An 11,630-nucleotide genomic window follows, 5' to 3' on the forward strand; every position below is an offset into this window, starting at 1 on the left:
GAGTTTCTCAAACAAAGTATGATTTGTCAAGTTTCCAAAGTCTGCTTGTTGGTTCAGTTGAGTTCCATACACTTGCCATTCTTCTTCAAGATACTTGATGAACTTGATATTCAGCTCCATGTTTGTCCTTTTTACATCATTTTTCCTCAATTCATTGATGATATTGCAAAATCTGATGTAGACATCATTGAGAGGTTCTCCTTTCTGCTGTTTGAAGGTTTCATATATGTTCAGAACAGTTGACAGCCTTATAGTGTTAGAAACATCCGAACCTTCCATTTGTTTCTCAACCTCATCCCAAATCTCCTTTCCAGTCTCATATGAGTCTACATTCCAATATATATCATCTGGGAGTGCTTGATAGAGATAAGCAATAGACATTTGATCGGCTTCAACATGAATTTTCTGCTCAGCATTCCAGCTTTCTTCTGGAAGTGGTTCATTGTTCACATGGTTCTTGAGAATTTCAGGACCTTCTTTCAAAGACTTTCTGATGTTCTTGGCATTCTTTTGGCGATCAATCCAATTCGGAAATCTTTTCTTCCATAGAGGAAAAGATCCTCTAAACAATACTGGAGGTCTTCCATCTGAACCAAGAGCCAAAGCCTCTTTTGCAGCCATACTAAAAGATTTGAGAACCAAAACAAAAAAGTTTAAGTTTTTTAAACTGGATTTCTTAAGAATGTCGAGCTTATACTTCGGCAACTAGAAGAAGTTGTCTTTGACAAAAGTAGAGTTGTGAAGGATGTCGAGCAAATATCTCGGTATATAAACAAAGTGTTTTGATCAAGGTCAACTTTAACTAGGTATCGAGGTTATACTTCGGCAACTAGTACAATTACTAACAGATCACCAACACTTAACCAAATTTCTCAACTTCACTTGTTTGCCGAGATAATATCTCTGCAAACTGAATAATTTCTTCCAACACTTAACCAAGAAATACAAGAGGTATAATCTCAATTATTTGCAGAGTTAATAACTCTACAAATAACGCAATATCTCCATTCTTTGTTTTATGCTTAAATTTGCCGAGCAAGAAGCTCTGTAAAGAGAACAAATCAAGATCAACAACCTCTGCAAACACCAGATATCACAAAACGACAAAATAGTCGAATTTCAGTCGTCTTCTTCGTCTAGCAACCCTTCAAATGCCGAGGTAATTGTAAATCTCCATTTTCTTCTTTAATTCTGGGAATTAAAACTCCAAATTTGTAACAAATCCTTAAACAAATTAAACTCTAAAATCAACCAGAATTCAAACCCACTGATCTATGCTTTTGTCGAGCTTAGATCAAATCTTACTTTCTGATTGAATTAAACTCTAATTTTGATACAGAATTGATGCTAATCAAAATCCTATAAGGGTCGGTGAACAAACTTGGAAGAAAAACACACTAATTGAGCTTTACTATGTGTTTTAGTGTGTGTTAATGGAGGTTGTGTGTGTGTTAGTGTATGTATGTGTCGAGAGAGAAAAGTAAGAGTGTGGAAAGATTGAATAGCATGGAATGTGATCAAAGTTATAATTCAAAGCTATGAAGGGGGCTTAATATACTTCCTATACAATTTACACTAGTCCCCCTTCCATACTTTCGAGAATAACAAATAAGTACAAAACATTATAAACATACAAATCAACTACTAGAAATTATATTTCTAACAAGTAAGCATTTCAAAAAATTACTTGAAACACATTCAAAAATATTTTGACTTTTCAATTTTTAAAATCATTTAATTTTCTAAATTAAACAATTTATGTATTAATTAGAAAATCCATCTTTTGAACATACTTACCATAAGCAACCAGACTCATATTATTCACTAAGAATCATATAATTTCCTATAGAATCATCAGATGCTTATCAAATCTCTCGTGCAATAAGAACTAGTTTGACACACAAACTGACACTTATTAATACAAAAATAAAAATAAAAATAACCAAAATAAAATAAACAAAATAAAAATTAAACTACTTTATTTATTTACAAGAAATTCTAAGTTTCTGCGGATTAGATCAGATTAGCATTTACATAAGTCTGCAAATGAGAAATAATTCTCTTATTATTAGTTATGAACAGTGACCCAACCACGATTACCAGTATATTTGTCCTCTTAAACATACCCTGGCCAAGAACAGTCACTATGTAACCCAAGTAGCCTAATATGTCACTGAATAGTTTGCGAACTTATGTGACCCACATTCAAATATACTTCCGTAATCGATACAAGCACTAAGATAACAAATATTCAATATATATTCAGAAACATCCTTAAACAAACCATGAGACACTTTAGAGATAAAAAAATTTAATTACTTTGTGATTTTAACACTATTTGCTTTTGCATTTCATTATTTATAAGGAACCCGAGATTGTCTATGAGACCCATGTAGCGAACTTTCTAACAACCTATCCCAAGTTGGAAGCTTTAGGTAAGCTAGGTATACAAAGACACCCTGAAGACATACTTGTCCGAATCTCAAAGACCACATTAGCCCCTTAATTAACATTCATTTCATTTGCATAAACAATATCACATTTAACTTTCATGCTCATGAGTTGTAGAGGTTTTTGCTTACACATCCTATAATAATTTTAGATCTTTCACAGAATTTAAGGACTAGTTCAATTCATTACTGAAAAGCAAGCATTCTCAGCCATATATCTGAATATGTTTCCCACAAGAACATTGTATAAATTAAGTTCAGATTAAGGAAACCTTGCTACGTTGTGTCTACCAATATATCCCAAATTGTAATCACTGAACTAAATAGTTATATTACGATTAAGTAGACTTAAAAGCTAAGTATCCTCATGTCTAATCGTCTTAAAGCATCAACTTAAATCTCTGTCATATTTCTTTTGATTTTCTGATTTTTCACATTTTTATGATTTTTATATGACACTAAGAACTCTTTTTGTATTTTTATGACACTAGCTATTTAAAGACACAAACTTACAAAATCAGTTCTTTGGGAGATTTTAATATGAATCAGCATTCTTCATTTCATTGAGAATAATTAACTTCTCAAACCGAGTCTTATCAAATACTTTGGTATACAAATCAGCTAAATTATCACCATTTATAACTTTTTCCAAATGAATTAACTTCTTTTGGGCACAATCACGTAAGAAATGATGTCTAATATCAATATGCTTGGTGACCTTATGCATGACAGGGTTATTGGTAATATCGATAGCTGACTTATTGTCTATTCTAGTAGGAGTATCAAGAAAATCCATACCGTAGTCACGAAGTTGTTGCTGAATCCACAATACATGGGAACAACAGCTACCTGCAGCCACATACTCTGCCTCACATGAAAACTGAGCAACACATGTCTTCTTCTTGCATTGCCACGATATGAATCTTCCTCCTAAAAACTAACAACCTCCAGTCGTAGACTTCCTGTCATTGTTACAACCTCCAAAATCCAAATCAGTGTATGCAAACAAAATCAAACGTTCCTCCCATAGGATAGCATAGACCAAGCCCTTCATTTCCCTTAAGATAATGTAGAATTCATTTTGGGGCAACCAAATGTGACTCTTTCGGGCTAGCTTGAAATCTAGCACATAGACAAACAGCAAACATAATATCTGGATGCGAAGCAGTCAGATACGTCAATGAGCCAATAATAGCACGATAATAAGTTGCATCCACAAGTTCATCTTTCAGATCAAGAACTCCTAAACCATGATTCTGCTGAATAGGAGTACCATATGTCTTAGATTCTAACATTTGAAACCTATCCAAGATGTCATCAACATACTTAGACTGGTGTATGAAAAATCCATCTTTCCTTTGATCAACTTGCAGTTTGAGGAAAAATTGAAGTTCCCCCCATAGCACTCATGTCAAATTCCTTTTTCATGCTAATTTTGAACTCTTTGCACATCTTTGTGTTAGATGAACCATATATGATATCATCCACATAAACTTGTACAATTAGATAATCTCGCTTCCTCCATTTGATAAACAATGTGCTGTCTATCGATCCTCTTGTAAAACCATTTGTCAACAAATGTGTCGACAACTTCTCATACCAAGTCGATATGCTCTTCTTGGATAGTTAGGATCTTCAAACCCCGGTGGTTGGTGAACATATACATCTTCTTTAACTTCACCATATAAGAAGGCACTCTTAACGTCTAACTGATACACCTTTATACCTTTGAAACTTGCATAGGCTAAAGATAACCTTATAGCTTCAATCCTAGCAACTGGTACAAAACTTTCGTTATGGTCATATCCTTCTCGTTGTGCAAACCCCTGAACTACCAAACGTGCCTTGTTCCTAGTAACAATCCTTTTGTCATCTCGTTTGCATTTAAATACCCAACGAGTTCCAATCGGTTCTTTACTTCTAGGCACATCTACTAACTCCCATACTCCAACTTTTTCAAATTGAGCTAATTCTTCTTGCATAGCTTCACCCCAACATGGATCTTGAAGTGCTGCCTTAACATTCTTAGGTTCTACTTGTGAAATGAAACCAGAATATAAACACTCAGTTATCAATCAAGTGTCTTTCACTTCACAAAACAAACTAGTCAGTTCCTTATTCAACTGATTTCTCGTTCGAACAGGTTCTGTAGCATTACAAAGAATATTTTCAACTGGTTGATCCTTATTAACTCGATATTGAGGAACCGAATCAACATTCAGACTTTCTCCTAAATTCGTTATAATTTGAAACTCAGGAGAGCTAAAATCATCTTCCGATTCTTCAGAAATAGGATCATCATCGGGTAGTGAAACCTTTGACGGAGTAAGTGGTGTAGTATTCTCAGGTTCACAGTTATCTGAATTTGTTCGCTTATTCTTGTCCTTACTACCTTCACCAATAATAGTAGACTGAACTTTGGTTGGAGTAGCATCAACATTTTGAGCAGGATGAGATGTAGGAGTAGTGGAATAATCCATATGATCTCTTAAAATGATCACATCATCCACTATTTCAGGATCTAAATGAGAAGCAGGACTGTGTAATGAACGAAACACACTGTCATAATCGAAATTCTCCCAGTTCCAGAATGTACAACGGGTTTATGACTGACAATCTTGACATTAGTACCCAAGTCAACTTTGCTAGTCAATTTGTTGTAAACCCATCGAATTGGAGTACCCAGTTTATAACCCATGAAAAATTCCTCTTCAATCTTTGGATCAAACTTTGACTGAGGTAAATCTTTTAAGAAAGTACATGGTACTCCAAATGGTTCAACATTCTGTAAATTTGGTTTCTTCTCATGTAGAAGCTCATAACATGTCTTATTATGACGCTTAACTACGGAAACCCTATTTAAAATATGACAAGCTGTATTTACTGCCTCCCCCTAAAACATAGTAGGGAGCCCTAAATCAGCAAACATTGTTCTGGCTGTCTCGATTAGAGTCATATTCTTTCTTTCAGCAACTCCATTCTGTTGTGGTTCATACGGTGCACTGAATTGATGTTTGATTCCTTTGGACAAACAAAAGACTTCAAGTGTCTTATTCTTAAAATCCGTTCCGTTGTCACTCCTGATTCTCTTAATACGAACTCCATAAACATTTTCAGTTTCAACAAAGAAGTTGATTAAAATCTATGGAGTTTCATCTTTCGACTGAAGAAAGAATACCCATGAGAATCTTGAGTAGTCATCAGTAACCACCAAACAGTAATACATTCCACCGATACTTCTTACATTCACTGGACTAAATAAATCCATGTGAAGTAGCTCAAATGGGCTGGCAATAGAATTTTCTTGAAAGCCTCTCGCCTTTCAAGATCCGGTCCATCATCTTTCGGTTTATGGGCAGACTTTTGTTGTTTCCTTTTCAGACAAGGTACACATTTGTCTTCCATTTCAAACTGTTTCATGGGAACACCTTCAACCAAACCATCTCTGACAATATCATTCATCTTTCGGAAATTAATATGTCCCATTCTTCTATGCCATATAACAATTCAGATTCGTTTGCTTTAGTTCACAAGCAAACTGACTCCTTTGGATCATCAACACCTAACACAAGGCCATAGATGTCTCTCTTCCTATGAACTTTTAGCAAGATCCAGTCTTCAGGAATAACATATCGTGGTTTCAAAATAAGTGCTTCTTTCTCAGTAAAATGGACATGATTACCCTTGTCACAAATCTGAGAGACGCTTAATAAATTATGTGATAATTGTTCCACATAATTGACTTTCTCCAGCGTTATCTTCCCATTGACAACATCACCTTGGCCCGAGATGTTGTCTCCCTTGGGACATGTGAAACTAACATACGAACCATTTACATCTTCATAGTTGGACAACACCTTCTTGTCCCCTGTCATGTGCCGAGAGCATCCACTGTCAACATACCAAAGACTGATAGGCTTCCTTGGTTCTACCTACACATACGACATTAAGATGGTTAGTTTCTGAAGGGAACCCAAACCTTATGAGGTTTAAGTTTGACGAATTCATCTCTAATGATTAAATGAAACCAATATCCATCACTCTGTAATGGAGCTTGAGATGAAGATGGTGTCATAGACTGTTTCTTAGGTGAACTGGAACAAGCCTTAGGAGGAGAATTCCTTGGTGAATTTGTACCATATCTAGGTTGACTCCCTAATTGATCATAGAATTTAGATGAACTATTAATTCTAGCAGGGGGTGATCGATTTTGTTGAGTCATCTTATTCCTAGGTGAATTACTCCTTTGAGGTGTACGGGAACGACTCGGACTTCCACTACTAGAAGTAGTATTCTATGAAGGTCCCTGTCGTTTTGGGGGCTTAGATCTATTGAAATTAATCCCTTGATCTATCACATCAGACTCACCATATGACAAAGATTTAAGTAACTTAACATAGACTACTACAAAAAGTTAAAAAGTGGCTTTTTACACGGTTAAAAAGTGGCTTTTTAGACGGTTAAAAAGTGGCTTTTTACACGGTTTTACTTTCGTGTAAAAGTATAGGGTAACTGATTCTATGGCCTTTTTACACGTTTATATTTTTGAACCGTGTAAAAAAGGTGGTCTAGATCTAAAGAAGACAGCAAATTCAATTGCAGTTACCATTTTTATTATCTGAATATTTTCCAATTACTCAAAATCTATACCAAACTATCACCAATCACAAATGTATTACTATTTCAATTTGGCTAGAATTTTGTATGTAGCAAATCACAACATCAATATAATACAATCTAATTATTTGAAACACGCGTTATGTCCGGCCAAATGGTAGAGTACCTCAATTTGACCTCTTTTTACTCTGTCTCAAATCTATAAATTGAACATCAACTCAGAACATGTATAAAACTCAACAAAATATTAATATTAATAATAAGTTAAGAAAACTTAAAAAACATAAATAATAATAATATGAAAAATAAATGATGAGAATAAATAACAATAAAACTGAAAGTTAAACAAAACAATCATGCAAAAAAGATACCTCGAGTAAGATGATGAGCATTATGGAGTAAAATTACAAGAGATCTGGTCAAACATTAAGCAAATTAAGATTAAATATTTGAATATATAAAACTCAACAAAATAATACACCGTAATGATAAAATATAAAAAGACATCAAAACTTAAATTTATAAACTAATAAGAAACTTAAGCAAATAAATTATAAAAGAAAAATACCTTGGAAGAAAATATACCTGATGGTAGTGGTGGAGTTTTAAGAGACATTTTGGAGTAAAATTACTGAGGAAGGGTAGTTGAGATCTGGATCCTATATATTGAGAAAGAGAAAAAAGATATATTCTAATATATTTAAGAGAGTGGTCAGAAATTTTAAATTTTTTGGGAATCTAATGGAGGGATATGATGAGAGAGAGATCAAAGGGTTGTATAAAGGCTGCCTAGAAACTTTTTGTTATTATACACGGTTTACTTGTGAACTGTGTAAAATGAACCTAGACTAATGCCCACTTTTGTAGTAGTGATAATTTTGTGCATTTTTATTATCAGGATGTCTTTTTGCATACCCCTCATAATAATCTCTTCTATGTGCACTCATAAATTGTGGTGAAGTTACTTGTTCAACTAGTTTACCTTTCCCCCTTAGTATTAGGAATATCATTAACATCCTTTGACTTGACTTGACTGTCATTCTTAGGATTCTTGATCTTCCTATTTGGACATTCAATAGCTATAGGTCTCACGACAAGTATAACACTTTTTTGCTTGTTGTCTTCTAGAGTGACCATATTCTATTACAGGAATTGGAATACCGTACTCCTTCATTTCATCTATGGTATCAAGCGTTTGTATTGCTTCTTCCATAGTTCTTGCTGGTTTAAAAGGAGCATAATGTCTATCCTTATATGGAATTTGTTCAGCTAACCATTCTTCTTTATTTTATACACACCAAACTTTACCAATTCTAGATTTAGGTTGAATCCTAGTTATAGATAGTTATCTATCATAAAACACTATATCACGGTCTTTCAAGGTATAGTATAGTACTTCATTAGGATCAAAATCTAGTTCAACTTCTTTTTCAATTTTGCAATCTTGTTGTAGTAATAAATCAGACTCTTTAGTCTCCTTCTTAAGAATAGAATTTTCTGTAATTAGACTAGTTAAATTTTCTTTAAGTGTTAACACCTCAAGTTTCAAATCTAACACCATTTTACAAACATCAACAATTGAAAATAAAGAACATGATACCTTTTGATCTGCAACCTTGCAATCTGCCATGTATGCAACGAAATCTTTAGTTGTCATACCTTCAGGTATCACAAAGTTCTTCATTTGATCTTTAAAGCTCTCTCTGACATTATCATCTACTGGCTTAGATGACTCCATCTTTTCTTCAGATTCACTTACCGCTGTCATAGGTTCACTCTCAGATCTCACAGTCTCAGTAACTTTTCACACATTCTGCCTTACTATCTCAGATGCATTCTCTTCACTTGAGTACACAACATAATCAATCGTCGCAGCTACCTCATCATAAACTTCAACCATGTAAGCATGATTCGAGGTATCTTCTGTTTGTATATCCTACTGATAAGTACCATCTGGATTTTGAACAACAACTGCCTTTGACTCCATATAAATGAGGAGTACTTGCTTGTTGTGGAGAAGCATGTAATGTTATCATTGCTTGAGTTTTCTGACTGTTTGAAGGAGTAATACCGCCTTGATTGTAGTTTTGTCTACCAACAACGGTATTATCATTTCTCTTAAGTCTTTGACACTATCTAGCAAAATGACCAAATCCATCGCAATTATAACACTTCACCTTGGATTTGTCAAAACCTTTAGTACCATTTCCTACAAATCTCCCTGTTCTCTGAGTGAATCTCCTGACCTTGATGGTAAGCATAGCTAGCTGCCATTGTAGATCCATTTCTTCTAAATCATCAGGATCTATTTGATTATAATCCTCATCAATCAAAGCAGGATCAGTGACCTTTCCTCCGATAAATGCTTCATGAGCAGTACAAAAAGCTGAGTAAACACTCATTCTACCTTCTGCAGAACTCATACTCATTGGCATAGAATAGAAAGATTATGCATTGCTCTTGACATTCGTAGTTGCATTGTCACAAGCAACATAACCTGTAATTCCTTCTGCATCCATTATTGGTGTAGCTTCAGAACCACTTAAAAATGCATTGTTTCCTGAGCTAGTACTTGCCAAATGAACAGAATTGGCATGATATAGAGATGGATCTTGAGAAAAATCTGAGTGGGTATCTTTAATTCTTCTCTTCATATTTCTGTTCTTAAGTTTGGATACTACCGTCTCAAAATCCCATTAACTATATTCCTTATCATCTTGTAGATGATGAACATAATCAGTCCATGATTTAGGTAGTGAGTCCAGAAACGTATCAACTAACTCAGTATGAGGATAGACAACCTCAAAATATGACAACTCAGTGGTCAAATGACTGAATCGAGTAATAATCTCATCAAGAGATTCTCCTTTCAGTCCATTGAAGGCTTCATATTGGCGTTTCAGAAGTTTGATACGATTCTTCTTCAAAGTCGTATCACCCATACCATATCTATCGAGGGCATCCCATAAGTCCTTTTAAGTAGAGTACTTTTTAAACAAGTGTACACTTTCCTGAGGTAAGGCCATAGTAAGAGTTGATAAGGCCTTTCCCTCAACAGCGTACCTCTTCCTTTCTTCAATCGGCATATCGATATATGTATATCTACTGATTGCTCCATTCTTCTCATAAGTAGGCCAATCAAAACCTTGAGTTATCACAATCCATATATCAATATCAGTTAGACGAATGTAGTCCTCAAATCGTCTTTTTCACATCCAATAGTTCTCCATACGGAACAACTTTGGAGGTGTGTTCCCACGACCAACTTCATGATCGTGCATGACCATCTGACTGATAAGTAGAGCATTAGGAGAGTTTGCAGTAGCTGGTACGGTAGACATTTCGAATCTTTTGAAAACAAACTAAATAACAAGTAGTTCGTGCGGCATGAAGTCACACGAGGTCACACGAAGTGCACGTGACACGAAGTAAAACACGAAGGACACTTGTCACGAACTTAGGCATGAAGAGCAGTTCGTGCAGAAGTGACACGAGGATGACACGAAGTCAATCTGATGACGTAAACACGAACACGAAATTCACCTCGTGCTGATGTATGCACGAAGTCACACGAAGAAGAGCACGAAAAATACTATTTAACATGAATGTCGAAACGAATTTGCAATCAATAGCAAATCAAACGATCTTACACCTTCTGGTAATCAACCTTAGGGCTCTGATACCACTTGTAAGGTCCAATGGTTGCGTGGATCGTAATAAGACGCGATTCGTTATGTCAAGAGTGCGGAATCCTCTTGAGATAACTAGATTGCTATTACCTTTTGTCAATTAACAAGTAGTTAATCAACCTAAGGAGGTGCACGAAGCTTGTGGTTCGTGTAGGAGGTCACACGAGCAACAAGTCAACCGAATTCGTGATAATATCAACCAATGAATATAATTGATTACCTAAATTCGTAGATTAGGTTTGTAATTATACTAGTAGGGTTTTGGTTCGTGTGGGCTTAGGCTTTAATCGACATAATTAAGCCCAAATGACAATTAACCAATCAACCTCGTGCTGACGTCAGCACGAGGGTAATCCTTCATGCTGATGACGTCAGCACGAGGGACGTCCCTTTGGTCCTTTGTTTGACTTCGTTTGACCTGTACATAACATCCAACCATCGTTCAAGTATTTTTTACGACACTTATAAACCTTGGTTCTATGTTCTTGTACCTGCAAAATAATATATAACACACAAACACAAAACAAAACATAAACAGATATAATATTGAAGTTCAAAATAATCATTAAATACCAACAAAGGTTCTTATTTAAATGATTACAAACATAGTTCCTAAAACATAAACGATAATCAAATCTATGTTGCGATTGTCACACGAATCTGCATCTATAATTAGTTTGGGTGGTGAATTACCCTTACCAGTCTCATGGTCCATTAGTATTAATTGGTTAAGATAGTTTACTGCCATTGTGTATGTGGTTCAACTTATTAACATGCAAATGACACAAGAACACGCAAACTAGGAACACACAAATGAAACACGCAAAAGTGTAGGAACACGCAAAATCCAGGAACACGCAAAATTTCCAGGAAT

The sequence above is a fragment of the Erigeron canadensis genome, chromosome 5 (genome assembly GCF_010389155.1).
Source record: "Erigeron canadensis isolate Cc75 chromosome 5, C_canadensis_v1, whole genome shotgun sequence".
NCBI classification, from domain to species: domain Eukaryota; kingdom Viridiplantae; phylum Streptophyta; class Magnoliopsida; order Asterales; family Asteraceae; genus Erigeron; species Erigeron canadensis.